We start from the raw sequence: 15,021 nt of genomic DNA, 5'->3' as shown, positions 1-15,021 counted from the left end.
TGGTTGTTTGTGGCGGTACGCGGGCCTCTCACCACCGCGGCCTCTCCCGCTGCGGAGCACAGGCTCCGGACGCGCAGTCCCAGCAGCCATGGCCCACGGGCCCAGCCGCTGCACAGCATGTGGGATCCTTCCGGACCGGGGCACGAACCCGCGTCCCCTGCATCGGCAGGCGTACTCCCAACCACTGCGCCACCAGGGAAGCCCCCCATTTGGTTTTATATGTAAAATATTTCCCCCCGAGTGCTATCCCACAGCCCATAATCATACCTATAGAGCTTCCTGGGGACTTCATTGCAGAGCTACTGTGTGGGTGAATCAGTTTGGGATGCTCAGAGTGGACCAGGGCTCTGGGCCGTGTCCCATGTGATTCTACGGGAAGGATTGTAAGAAGCTGTGTTTTCAAGTTTAGGGGACAATGAGACCGTCTAAAAATGGAGCTCTTATGTGCAAATGGTCCCCAGGACAGCTTGCAAAAAATATGGTTAAAATTCATCTTTAAGAAAAAAAATGAAATTGCATAAATTAACCTATCATTGGAAATCTGAGACTTGAGTTATCTGTCTCTGCAAGAGGTGAACAGACAAGAGGCACGGGGAGGGAGATGTAGGGCCACCTCATGGGAGAGTGACATCTGTTCTGGTGAGGGGGTGACTGGGGTAGGGTGGGAGAGAGCATGGCAGGCAGAGGTAGCATGTCACAGGGCTGCTGAGGGCAGGAGCAAGTTCTGATTAAATCCTGGGGTTCAAGGGCAGAGACCAAGACGTGCTCCTGTCTTCACCATGTCTTTCCTTTTTTTGAGGAAGAGTTCAGCCTCTTTTATACTTGAAGTATTTACTACCATAAGATTCTTCCAGGCTTTATTGAGGATCTAGGGGAGGTCTTATTAATTGAAAATTAGTAATTCATCCAGCACAGCAAATAAAAAAAGTGAGCAGAATGAGGGATAGCAGTAACATTAAAGCATTTTTGTGTGTGTGTGTGTATATAAAACACCAACAATTGCAGGCTGAACTACTTTGTTTCACAATGAAAGCTATTACAGGAAAATCTTAGAAATACGTGTTTACTAGCAGCTCTATCCATAGACTAATCTCTTGGAGAATTGATTTCATTTGGAAGACATCCTCAGCCTTTACCTAGAAGTGCAGAGGACCCCTTGGGATGCCTTCTGGCCTCAAGATCCTTTCTGGAACTCATTTGCCTTGAAATCTGGCTTAAGATCATGCATGATTTTTGCAAGACCCTGGTCAGTTTCCATTTGAGGCTGATGCCTGTGTTTAGTCAAAAATCAAGTTCTTGATTCGCTCACACTTGGGTTTCCAGCTTTTAGAGCAGCCAGCACGGGGGGCTTTGTTTGGGTGACAATTGCAGTTGTTTTCCCATCAATTATTTCCACCAATCCTCGATGTGTCCAAGTAACCAAAGACAGTTCAGTAGTGAAACAGCAAAATTCTGAGCCAAGTCAGATGAAATATCGTCATAGTTTCATAGAAGCGCTGTAATGATTATCTATCCTTCCTGTACTGAAATGCTAGGATGACATCTGAGAAGAGACAGAATGCCAGGTCTCCTATTTCTGTTTCTTCATGAGCTGGTCACTGGATAAACAGATAGGACTGAAATTGTAGCAAAGCAACAGGGAACCATCACTGGCATAGAACCATAAGTATTTCTATTGCCATGGACCCCCTCAGGAAACAAGATCTTGTTTACACCTAAACATACTCAGTTTTATAGACATACGATAATTTTATGTCAACAGCAAGCATTGAGAATCTAAAGGACCAAATACTTCTGGAGACATGGGTTCAAGGCTGGAGATGGTTGGGCAGGTCTGGGAGAGCAGAGGAAACTGAGGTGTAGTAAGCTGCCTACTGGACCTGTCCTGGGCTCAGGAGCAGAGGGAGGGGCCTGGGTGCTGGGCTGCAGGCTGAGGGGTCGTGTTACGGACTGTGTAACAGTGACCTCTTTTTATTGCTCAATGTTATTATTGAGGCAATGACACAAGCCTGACAGGCTGACAGGTCATCTGGAATCAGGTAGTGTTGTAGCATGTATTGATCTTGGATTGGCTCAGATCCAGGTTAATAAATGTTTTCTTTCCAAAAGCAGCTTTCTTTACGCTTACGAAATAAAAATAACATGCAACTCCTGTATCTGCAGGCCCGTCAGATGTCGGCTCAACAGAGGTCACCATGACACTAATTCCAGAATTCTATGGGCCTCCCAGGGCCCTTCTCCCTGCCCTGCTCTATGTAGTTCTCTGTCGAATGAAGACCTCTGAGCTGCTGTGAAGTGTCCCCTCACTAGTGTTTCCAGTCCTTTGTGCTCCAGGGTGCAGCCCCAGCTGCTGACTCCCGGTGTCCCTAAGCAAACTATTCAGGTCCAGGGTTCCCTGCACACCTCGGCCCAGTGTGGAGCAGTTCTGGATGGCACCGGGTGGGGTAGGGGTTACTTTATCCACCACACTTGTCCCTTTGTCATGTGGGATTTCACATAGCAGGTATTTGGACCCTTCAACAGAAAGAAATGTTTTACAGATTCAAGCCTTAGAAAGCACGCACACCACAAACAACGCATACAATGAGTGCAGTAGCTCTTTGACTCTCTGTATTTAGAAGTAATATGGTTAATGTTTACTCCAGTAAACCAGTAATGTTTAATAGTCATGGTTAGTGTTTCAGGAGACTGAAATGACAATATTGATAAGTCCCACAGGTCCTTGTCACAAAATCCTTTTTCCTCCTTATCTGGCAATAAACCAGATCGTGCGTACTGAAACCTGTCCGCCATCTGATGAAGGCATCGCAAGAGTGCAAATCTCAGTTCGGTCTCAGCTGAGACCCTGTTTCATATACACACACACAGCTCTTTCTAATGGCGACTTTCACCTAGTTATCTGATCTTGTCATCACGATAAGTTGAGGAAGATGGTTTTGTTTTTTTTCCAAGAGCTCCCCCAACCTGCACCAGAGCTGAGAATGTGGAGGCTTGGAGAAGGTTCATGCCCGAGATCACACATCCGTGGACTTGTGAAGCAGACACATTTCATGGACCTGCTTTTCCTTTCCAGTTTTTAATAAGTGACCACAAAGAGCTCTTTAAGTAAAAGTCTTATGTAAGGAAAACATCTATTTCATGTAAGAGGAAGTCCTAGGTAAAGAGAATACCTACTTCATGGATGCCTTTTCACCTAGTCCCCTTTGATACAACACTTCGTCTTTGTCCTGTAGAGACGAGTCCCTGAGACTTCAGTGTTTGAGCAAGTCGTCAACTACTTTGACTGAAGCACGTGCTTGTATTTGTGAAAAGTCTTCAGCACTTCTTGGAAGTGTTAAATTTGTAATTTTTGAAAATAGCAGACAGCGGCTGGCTTGTCTTTTGGCCCTTTCTCTGTCTTTGACCTTGAATTCCAGATGTAGAACTGAGGCTGTCAGAATATTTGGATGTGGGATGTATCTCTTTTCACTGCTGCCCCCTGAAGCTTAGGTGGCAACCCTCCATTTCTTAAAGCCTTATTATGCCTTCCTGGTATGACAAGAGTCAACGCCAAGGCCCTTACCTGGTGTCTAACCAGAGACCCCAATGTTTCATAGTTTTTATCCACTCTCAGCATGCACCAATAAGGTCTCATGCCCATGTGTTCATTCAGCAAACGCCGAGTGCCTACTGAATGCCAAGAACCAGGCAAACACTGGGCCTACAGTTGTCACTTGCATAGACACACTGGTGCCCTCCACGGTGGACCACAGATTATGTGGAGAAGATACTTTAGAATAAACAATAGCACCATAAAAAAAGATTGTAATTTAACAAGCATTAAGAAGGACCTGATCCAAGGGCTGAGAAAATCATGACGGGGGATGGAGGCGGGGACTTTGTTATTGCTGCAGGGGTCAGGGCAGCCTGTCTGAGGAGACCCACTGACACTGAGTTGACAGGTCTTGTGAGAAGTGGGTGGGACATTCCTAGCAGGAGGATTAGCCGAGGTGGAAGGAGAGACACGAGGGGACGGGTCAGTGGTACAGGTGAGGTGGGAGGGCCAGGAGTGGCCCCATGATGTGGGAATGTAGAGGTTATGACAAAGAACTTGGGTTTTTTTCTTTTTTTTTTTTTTGGCTGAACTGCATGGCTTGCAAGATCTTAATTCCTGACCAGGGATCGAACCCATGCCCCCTGCTGTGGAAACACAGAGTCCTAACAACTGGACTGCCAGGGAATTCCCCTGGGTTTTCTTTAAGTCCAAGAAAAGCCACTGGAGGATTTCAAATAGGGAGGACCCCATCTGATTGAAATGTTAAGAAAACCATTAGCTGTTGTGTGGAGAATTGATTGGGCAAAGGAAAGAGCAGTAAGGGAAGACCAATTAAGAAACGCTGCCTTATTTCAGGGGAGGTGACGGCCACCTGGGCCAGGCAGTGGCAGTGCAGACATGTTTCAGGGGGTCTATCTGTGTGGGCACAGAGATGGAGGATGTAAGAGAGGGAGGAATCTAGGTTTGAGGTGAGATCAGCTGGGAAGACCTCAGTTTCATTGACTGAGGTGGGGATGAGGGCTTTGGACCAGGTTTGGAGAGGAAAATCAAGAGACCTGTGGGTATCTTTTGGGTTATTTATTGCTGCATTAAAAAATACCCCAAACCTATTGACATAAAAGAGCAACAATTCTGCGGACTGACTGGGCTGACCTGAATGGTTCCTTGGTGGTGATTCTTATTGGGGTCTCTCATGTGGCTACAATCTGCTGGCAGCTAGGGCTGGGACATCCAAGATGGCTTTAGTCACATATCTGGTGCCTTTGAAGGGACTGTTGGAGGCTGAGCTCAGCTGAGACACTGAGTGGCTGGACCTCTCTCTTTTTCCATGACATCTCAGGGACACTACACATGGTCTCTCCAGGAGGGTAGACTGCTTACGTGGTAGCTCAGGGGTCCCAAAAATGCCAAGGCAGGTGCTGCCAATTTCCTTCCTATACATACTGTTGGTCAAAGCCACTCCCGTGTCCAGCTCAGAGTCAGTGATGGAGGGCACGGCACAGGTCCAGTTTGGGTGGCGGGCAATTAAGCACCTGGGTGCAGATTTCTAGTTGGCATTTGAGCGTATGAGTCAGAGCTTGGGGTGAAGTCTGGACGGAAGATGTGAATTTGAGTTTGTCAGTATGTGGATGGCATTTCAAGTCATAGGAATGTGAATGAATGTGATCCCAAAAAGAGCATGTGTAAAGGGAAATTTTCCCCAAGGAACAACACCATTTAGGGTCTGTGAACAGCTGAACCAGTTCAAAGGAGTTAGACAAACATCCTGGGTACTGAAGAGGAAGGACCCCTGGAAGGAGGAAAACTCAGGGAGTGTAGTTAAAATCCAAGAGAGGAAAGTCTTCAAGGTGTGTGTGGTTGACCTTATGTAATTCAGGCAAGGATGAGTAAGATGAGACACATAAGATTGGGTCTGTTAACATGGAGCCCTGGTCAGGAGCGCTCTTGGAGGGAAGGTGGGTGTACGCACTGGATGATGGGGAAGACAGGAGTGCTGGACCGGGGGAGACAGCAGATAAGACAATTCTTCCCGAAAGTTCAGCTGTTGGAGAGCCCAGAAATAGCATGTCCTCGGATGTCCTTTTTGGAGGCAGGATGTCATGGAGCCTCTCAGCTGCTCCCACTTCTCTCCTCTCACTCTCTTTCCATAAGTTCTTTACATTCACTTGACACTTGACAGATGATACCTTTCACTGTTATTTCTCTGGTCAGAGACTGGCCCGAGTCCTCAGTATCACCTTAGTGATCACTTGACCAAGTGTACCTATGCTGGAAGCTTTCTCCAGGGGGAGGTCAGGAGATGGTCTTGAGTTCTGCCCTGATCTGAGATGTTGGCTGCTTGGTCATGGTGGATGGAGGGAAGGGCACAGTGACCTGCCTTCTACACATCACAATTTCCCAGTTGGATTGTAAATGTTTTATAATAGTAGTTTTTCTATTTTAAAGACCAGACCATTTCTTCAAACAAAATACCATGTTAAAGCCCAATAACACAACAGATGCAAGCCGGCTGCCCTGCTGGATTGCTGTTTGGGGATGCTGGTCCTGGGGGAACCACCTGGAGCCTTTCTGGGATTCTTACCTATTCTGCCACTCCCCCCCCCATCAGCTGACCCCCCCAGGGCTCTGGGGGAAACCTGGCATATGTGCAGAGAAGTTTTTAAACACCATTGCCTTGAAAAAGAGGTGCATTTGTCCTGTTCTTCCTTTATTCCTTTGAAAGTGAAACAGCTCATGGTGAAATGACTTTCATTCCTTTCATGAATTTGGAACTTCTGTAACCAGGAAGGGCTTCTCCCCTCAGTCTGGACGTGGAGATGGAGACTTCTCAGAATGCACCTTCCGCCACGTGTCCTTGCTTTTACTTCATTCCAAGTTTCCAAAGCTAACAACTTTTATGGCCTGCTATGATACTGTTTGCATCATAAATGCCTGATGATGGGTAATATCCGTCAATAATTGGAGCAGAAATGCATGTTTCAAATACCCCAAAAGAATTTGGCATCTTGCAGAGTTAAAGACTCTTATAAACTTGAATAATAAAAACAGAACAAGTCCTATTACAAGGAGTAGGGAGGAATTAGTTTTTATTTCTTTGGACATCCTTTAGTGGCCTGATTAGAATCAGCTCTGACAGTCCTGGCAAGGAAAGAAATTCATAGACTTTTATCTTAATGAATGAATCTATCATTTCTTGTTATCTAACAGCTGGAGAATAGAACTTCATGCACAGAGGAAAATGTTAATTCTAGGTGGAATTTACTTAAGGCAACTTGGGTAACAATTTCTTCAACTTTGATTTTGCAAAAGACATAGAAATACTTAATCTTAAAAAAATGCATCTTAAAAATGAATGAGTTGTATACAGTCACCCCATAGAAGCCAAGGGAATACTATTACATATTATTTGGGTGAATTCATTTCTTGGGGTACCATGATAATTTGGTATATTTCTCTCGGAAGATAGAATCTAATGTAAGGATAGTTGACATGTCCTGTCAACTGTCCTGACTGCCTATGAGATGTCTTGAGCCATCTTTTACCAGCATGAGTTCACAGCACTCAGGCTTGAACTCTCAGAGGAAAGCCTGAGATTCTGGTATTCAGGGTGGATGATTAGTGGGGCACACAGGGCATTAGATAGCAGACAGACAGGCAGCAGAGTGCACATTCTTTGTTCCAATTTAAAAGTCTGCCTTGTACTCTCACCCTGAGAGACAAAGTATTCATTGACTGTGTCTCTGTTGATATGTACTTTTTAACATAAAAGTTTTAAGAACAGATTTATTGAGGTATAATTTACATACGATAAAGTGTACAATTCAATGATTTTTAGTAAATTTACAGAGTTGTGCAAACATCATCACCACCCAGTTTTAGAGCATCCTGTCACCTCATGCCCTTTTGCAGGTAATTTCTGTTTTTCCCCTTCCCCAGCCCCAGGCAACCACTCATCTGCTTTCTGTCTCTACGGATTTGCCTTTTATGGACATTTCATATAACCAGAATCATATAATACCTGGCTTTTTGTGTCTGGCTTCTTTTGCTTAGTATAATGTTTTTAAGGTTCATCCATGTTGCAGCATTTGTAAGGGCTTTTTTTTTTTTTCTTTCAAAGTAATTGCTTTTTATTGCAGTATTCTATTGTACGGATATACCCCATTTTGCTTACCCATTCAACTGTTGATGGACACTTGGGTTGTTTCCATTTTGGGGCTATTGTGAGTCATGCTGCTGAGTTGGGTTGGTATTTATGATTTCTACATCATGGTTCATTTATTTATCTCTGGCTGCATTCCTCATTGTGGGCTGTTAGAAAATCCAAGTGCTGGTGGCTAAACTGGAAATTCCAGAACTCAGTCTCATACTCACTCTTTTGATCCTGGGGCTAATTACTGCCATTCTCCCTGAAGATGTTTCATGTGTGGGCAAATCTTGCAAAAAGAAAGCAGCATTTAGTACCTTCAGCCAGTAAATTACAGCTGATGTGTTGGTTATAATGGATTTTTTTTTTCCTTACCTGGAGAAATATTTTTTTAATTGCGGTAAAATACACATAACATAAAATTTACCATCTTAGCTGTTTTTAAGTGAACAGTTCAGTGGCATTAAGTACATGTCCTTGTACAACCATTCTCCAGAGCTTTTTCATCTTGCAAAACTGAAACTCTGTCCCCATCAAACACTAACTCCCCATTCCCCCTCCTCTTGGTAACCACCATTCTTTCTGTCTCTATCACTTTGCCTACTTATTCTAGGTACCTCATATAAGTGAAACCATACAGTATTTGTCTTTTTGTGTCTGGCTTTTTTCACTTAGCAGAATGGCCTCGAGCTTCATCCATGCTGTGGCATGTGTCAGAATTTCCTCCCTTTTTAAGGCTTGATGATATCCCACTGTGTGGGTAGACCTCATTTTGTTTATCCATTCATCTGGTCAAGGGACACTTGGGTAGTTTCCATCTCTTGGCTGTTGTGAATGCTGTGAACATGAATGCCCAAATATCTCTTCGAGACCCTGTTTTCAGTTTGTTTGTGTATATACCCAAACGTAGAATTGCTGGGTCATATGGTAATTCCATTTTTAATTTTTTGAGGAATCTGGTTAGGATGGATTTTAAGTAAGTCTTCATTTTTGATTGCATTTTTCTTCTTACTGTGTTTCCCTCCTATAGAGTATGTTCATTTAGTAAAAATATTCACATACAATATTTAGAGGGACAAGGAGTATTTTGACTATGGTTCTTCGTACTGAATAGGAATTTTGGCAGCAATGACTGGTGTGATACTAACTAGGGGTGCCTGACATTCTTTATTTCACAACAGGAATGCATTAAGAAATTTCCATCTCTTGGGATTAAGAAAACATGAGATTCTCATAGGTTGCTCACTGATGTCTGCCCCATGGGCACACCCAAGGGAACAGCCACAGGTGGGTGCTGACCTCAGTGGCTCTTAGAATGTTTTGGGTCCTCAGGCTCAGAAAGCAGGGAGTACACTGGATACCTCAGCACAGGTTTCCCAGCTACCTGAAAGTAGAGTGTTCCTAACAGAACTTTTGTAAGCCAAAATGGCATCATAAAGCAAAGAAGTAATTACCTTAGGACACATTTGTTATTGGATGAAAAAAATCAATTTGAGATAAAACACAGATGCTCACAGATACAGTTGAAAGCTGTGGAGGCTTCATGCTGAGAAGCTGAGTGTGGTTTCTGGGGAAGGAGTTTGGCTGTGCCCTGTAACGGTTTCTGCAAACAAACACTGAACGCTATTTCTTATTTTCGCTTTTTGCCTTTTTTCATAAAAGTGAAAATCCTCTCCAGATTTTTTTCCTTTCGTGAAAACAGGTACTAACATAGGTCTACCGTAAAAGCCAAGTGGCGCAAAATGCACTGTCGACAACCAGGAGATACCTGTACTTGATTATGGAGATCGCAACGATAGGGCTTGGGTTTATTGTCTGAAACGCTTTCTGGAGGTAGAAGTTTGGTATAATACTGAGGCACACATCCTCCGAAACTGAGACCAGGGTCGGGGCAGGGGGGCAGCTACTAGACGAGTCCACTACATCTCAGGCAGTCACATGAACTGACGGGAAGGATTTCTTGAAATGTTCCTAGAAAGTAGGCAGCAGCAGCTGGTAGCATCCTTTTCTGCTTTGGTAGTAGGGTGGGGCCCAAGAAGGCACTCCCTGGGGAAGGGCAGGAGCTGCTGAAGATGGGTTGACCAGCTGCCCACGGCCCCTGCTGCACGTGCAGAGATGGACACCGTGCAGCATGGCCAGAACGTGGCCATGGCACATGGCCTCCATTTGGGGCTATTAGTGTCCAGGGCTCCAAAGGGGCGAAGGCTGCCTGTGCTGTTCAAGGAGCAGGCAGGAGTAGCATGCTGTTGACAGGCCCCCTCCTGGGTTGCTGTGAGAATTAAGTGAGGGAAGGTGTGTAAAATACTTGGCAAGGTGCTGGGGACACAGCATCCTTTCCAGAAATGGAACAGGTGTGATTAAGCTCTGCACGAGAAAGTGCCCGGGCATCTGAGCGTGGTGGTGGGAGCAGCAGGGGGGCTGGCTGACCTTCCCAGGGACCGCATGACCTCTCTCAACTGGTGCTGGGCAATTTGGACTCCTTCAGCTGGTCCAATAACACCAGCACTGTTGGGGAAGGGCAGGAGCAAGGGCTGTTTTGAGCAAGCCCCATCTCTCTGTGGCTGGCTTCTGGGATGGAGGGCAGTCAGGTTCAAGTGTATGTGCCTCTACCTGTCATGTATGTATTTCCCCATGCTATACCCATGTGTGAATGGATGTGTGTGCCTGTGTGTACAGGGTGTGCACTCATGTGCATCTGTGTATGTGTGTACATGTGAGTGTGTCTCCATCAGGGCTGGTTGTGGTGAAGGGCTAAACAGAGGTCACATGCTCACCAGGCCCCTGGACAGAGTAGGTCACAGTCCTCTCTGTGGGCCCTTGGGAAAGATGGTGAGCTCCTGGGGTTGCCGCCAGGCAGAGGGAAGGGAAAGGGCCCCATGTGGAGTAGAGACTGCCTTGTGCCAGGTCCCGAGCTGCAACTCCGTGAGCCCAGAAGCCATGTTTGCGGTGTCCTGTTGCACAGCAGTAGACAAAGAAACAGCAGCACTGAGAATCCCTACTCAAGCACCAGTAGCCTGATCCTGAAGCTCAGGTCATAAACATAAGCTGCCCATCAGACAATAGGCGGGAGACAGCTGAATGGGCCCCAGCTAAAGAAGGCATCTAGTTCTTCTAGTGCTGACCTCAGCTAACAGAATTAGTGTCTATCTCCACTCTTTGAAGTAATCAAAGACAAGTTCTTACAAGTGAAACATCTCAAAAATACTTTGTTCACTGCTCATTGCATTCTGTTTAGTCCAAGTTGGAGGTAAAAACAGTCAGGGGCTGTTCTGGGCATATCCCTGCAACAACCACTATAAGTAATTACTGTTCTTCCCATTTGACACATGAGAAAACTGAGACTTAGGTCAACTAAGTTGTTCTTAAGGTTATGACTCAAGTCAGGAAGAGTCGCAGTAGGGAACTGAACTCAAATTTCTAACTCTTGGTCTACAGCATGCAAATTACCTCTCCTACATCACAGGCTTTCCCAGTCAATTTGCAAATGGTCCTATTTCAAAGAACTGTTTAATCTACTGACCTAAATTGTTCTAGAAACTTACCTAGGTGTTAGTGAGTTTCTCCTTGACTGAAGCCTGTGAGGCTAAGGAGGTCTCCTTTAATAGGCATAGGTTTTTCTCTCGGTTTGCTTGAAGGATTTCCATTCCAAGGAGACTATCTCAGCTTTGGAGAGCAGAGATTCATTCCATGGAATCACTGTTATGTATTAAAGGAGTATCACTAACAGCGCCAGTGTTATAGCCAATGTATTTGGGCCTTAGTTCTGGGGGCCCACACAGGATTTTCAAAGGATAGAAAGGCTGGGTTTATTGGAGAAAGCATCTTTTTCAACTGACTGTGAGCTGGGAGGCACACACAGAGCTGACAGAGGAAGGGCCTCATGCCTGGCTACCTCATGTAGCCTAGCCAACCCTATAGCTCAGTCTGGAAATTACCTCAAAGCCCATCCCCAGTTGGCATGACCCAGACGTTGGCCCCGATGCCCCTTAGGTCACACTCCCAGCACTCGTCTCCCTCCTGTTATGCCAACACGGATGACTCTGATTATTTGGAGAGCTTTCATTCTGATTTCTCCTTCAATTTCCCAGTTAAAAAAGACACAGATGGTGGGACTTCCCTGGTGGTCCAGTGGTAAAGAATCCACCTTACAATGCGGGGATGCAGGTTTGATCCCTGGTCAGGAAATTGGGATTCCCACATGCCATGGGGCAACTGAGCCCACGTGCCACAACTACTGAGCTCGCGCACCTCAGCTAGAACCCGCATACTGCAAGCTACAGAACCCACGTGCCCTGGAGCCTGCGCGCCACAACCAGAGAGAGAAAATCCGCATGCCACAACTAGAGAGAAACCTGCGCACCACAATGAAGAGCCCGTGTGCTGTAACGAAAGACCCCGCGTGCTGCAACTAAGACCCGGTGCAGCCAAAAAAATGAATAAAATAAATAAATAATAAATAAATGTTAAAAAAAAAAAAGACAGATTGGTAGACCAGATGCTTCATTAATCTCAGCTGGGCTCCTCTTCTGATGTTATGGAAGTCAGACTGCCCAATTTGAGCAGGCGTAGGTGTAACAAAATTGAAATTTGTGCTTAAACTTTTATTGGGTGAAAAAATGTAGCCATACAGGGCTCCATCCAGTCAGGCATGGGAGTCACAGAAAAGACTGGAGTGTTACCACTTCTGTGGCAGCCCGACCTGGGAGGCCAAGGAGGGGAGTGAACGTGGATGCAGCCTAGGCTGGGGCTTTATGACAAAGGGAAATAAGGCTTCAAGATCCCATTTCTGAAATCAGTGGTTCAGTTTGCTCGTGATTTGAATCCTATTTGCTGGCTTGTTATTTGCCAGAGGGATGAATGGCTTTGGGGAAAGGACTTCTAGGGTAGCTGGAGTCCTCAGGTGCATGGCTGGAGGAAGATTCTACACCTGCAACGTGGAGCATGGTGTCTGTGAGTCACTCCATCAGAACCAAGGAACAAAGGCTGAGCCACGTTCACTCTGAAAGGAAATTGGTTGCTGTAGATACACGTAGTTCCCTTCCCATCTTCTTCAGGGGATTCTGGAGTCCAGGTCCTGGAACCCTGCTCCTGAGTTCCCTCTGTCTCTCAGAGATCAGATCTGCCCTTCATTTCCACCATCCACACTGCCTGAGCCTGCACTTTCCACCTGACATCCCCACACTGCCCCCTTGGCCGGCCCTCTGCTCCCATGGGGAACCCACCTGGATGTGGGACTTGCCTCTGCTCCAAGGCCCCCCAGCTGCACAGCACCCCCAAAGAGAGAGCATCCAGGTCCTAGGGGGACCTCATTCAGTGTCTGAATTCCAACAAACAACACCCATCCAGTCTGAGCTGCTTTCTGGGGGCAATGGAGCTGCCCAAGAAGGGCAGCCCTGAGATGGTTCAGGGAGGGGTTTGAAAGCCTGGGCTCTGGGTTCAAATCCTAGCTCTTCTTAACCTTTTACACTCAGTCTGGTCATGGGCACAACAAGAATACTAATAGTGCCTTCTCATGGGTACTCAAAGGTAAAGCATATTTCCTGGGGGCTGGCACTGAAGAAGTTCCTGTCCTGAGGAGGGTGGGGGAGTTGTTATGCTCGTGATATGGTCCACAAAGTAGGGCATCTTTCAGGGTAAAATTGTCAGGCTCCCCTTCTCCTCCCCTCTCCTTATCCATCACATAGATAGGGGAGCCCACTTAGAGCACTATCCTTGACATTCACCTAATTATAGTTCATTTCTGTCATCATTGTTTGTTTGGGTCTTGTGGTTTCATGGAATCTCAGCAGCTCATGAGGTGCTCCTCAACAAAGCATGAGGCCAGGCGGTCTGCTTTCCCATTCCCCTCGAAGTCTGTGTGCTCAGGGTCTCCACAGCTCCAAGAGCTGACCCTGAACCCGGGGAGAGCAGTCCATGACTGTGGCCTGCGTGGGACCCATACTCCATGCCAGGCCACACGGCACCCTCTCTCGTCTTCCTTACAGCTTCTTGGACGTGTTCAGATGCCATCCCCTGCTTGCTACAGCTCTCCCTGGTTTCTGAAGCTGATCCAACCGTAAGCTGTGAACAGAAGGAGCAGAGAGAGTTGCAGCTCTCTCCAAGCCCTTCAAGGACACGTGGTCTGCCTCTACCTGGGGACAACTCCATCCCTGGACCATTCGCAGATATCAGGTTCTTCCTCTGTCCCAGGAGTGCAAGCCCCTCCTACAGTGGCTCTATGCCTAGCTGACACCCTCCCAGAGCTCAGCTCTGGGCTGGAGAGGGCAGGCTGGCAACATCCCCAGGGCACAGGCTATTCCTGAGCCCTGGCTGGTTCTGACTCTCTCAAGAAGCTGCTCAGTCTGAAGCTGGCTTCTCCATCAGTAAGCCAGCTCCATGTGGAGAACCAAGAACTTGTGATCAAGCCAATCAGCCATACTGTGGACAAAACAGGCAGACGTCTGGACCCTGCACTCACTCCCACCATCCCCCAGAACTTATCTGGAACCTCACCCGCATGCAGAGGCCATTTCTGTGGAATGTCCTGAGCCAGTTCGAACTCCAGAGCCCCAGAGTTCCTCCTGCTCTTCTTTGGGCTCTATGAAAGTGAATTAGACAACCAGAAAAGATAGGAGGAATAAAAAATGTTAAGGTGTGGTTTTGGGCAACCGATATACTAGACGTGGATTTGACAGGTAGAACTTGCAGAAACAGATTCCAGCCCCTTGGCCGGGCCGTGCTCAGTATGCAGACAGTCATCATCTTGTTAGTTGCCTTTCTGTTTTCAAGATTAGAGTCCACCCATGGATGACATGTGGAAGACTTCCCTTGGTTTCCTGAAGAACAGTCATCAGTCGTGACAACAGAAGAGGGGGCAAGGCAGGGGCTGAGGGCCCGGGAAGCAGGTCACGGCTAGCTCCTCATTTCACGGGGTGAGGGAAGAAAGACCAAGGTAGAGAAATTTAAGCATAATATTTGATTTAAAAATAATGAAGCCCCTCCCCCAAAGTAATAATAATGAGGCCCCTTAGTATTTAAGAATAAAGGTCATGAGCTAAGTGATCGTTATTCAGAGAGTCACATCCTAACTGATAATGTATATCAGGTTTTGTAGTTATGCTGTATTCAGTGAATAATTAATAAATGTACTCAATAGGTAAATAACTAAGGTAATAATACTATCAATAATAACAGAGAGTGCATGCATGCTGCCCTGTGTGGGCAGGTGCTCAGTGATTTTGCAATTCATCCCTTCCTGCTGGTCTTTCTGGATATGTCCTTGGCTCTAGGTGTCGGCTGCACTTGGAATCCTCCTCTCCTCACGTTTGTGTGGCTGACTCCTTCCTGCCGTTCAGCTCTCAGC

This window comes from Orcinus orca, chromosome 6, assembly GCF_937001465.1.
Source record: "Orcinus orca chromosome 6, mOrcOrc1.1, whole genome shotgun sequence".
NCBI lineage: Eukaryota > Metazoa > Chordata > Mammalia > Artiodactyla > Delphinidae > Orcinus > Orcinus orca.
Note: the sequence above shows the minus strand (reverse complement) of the source record.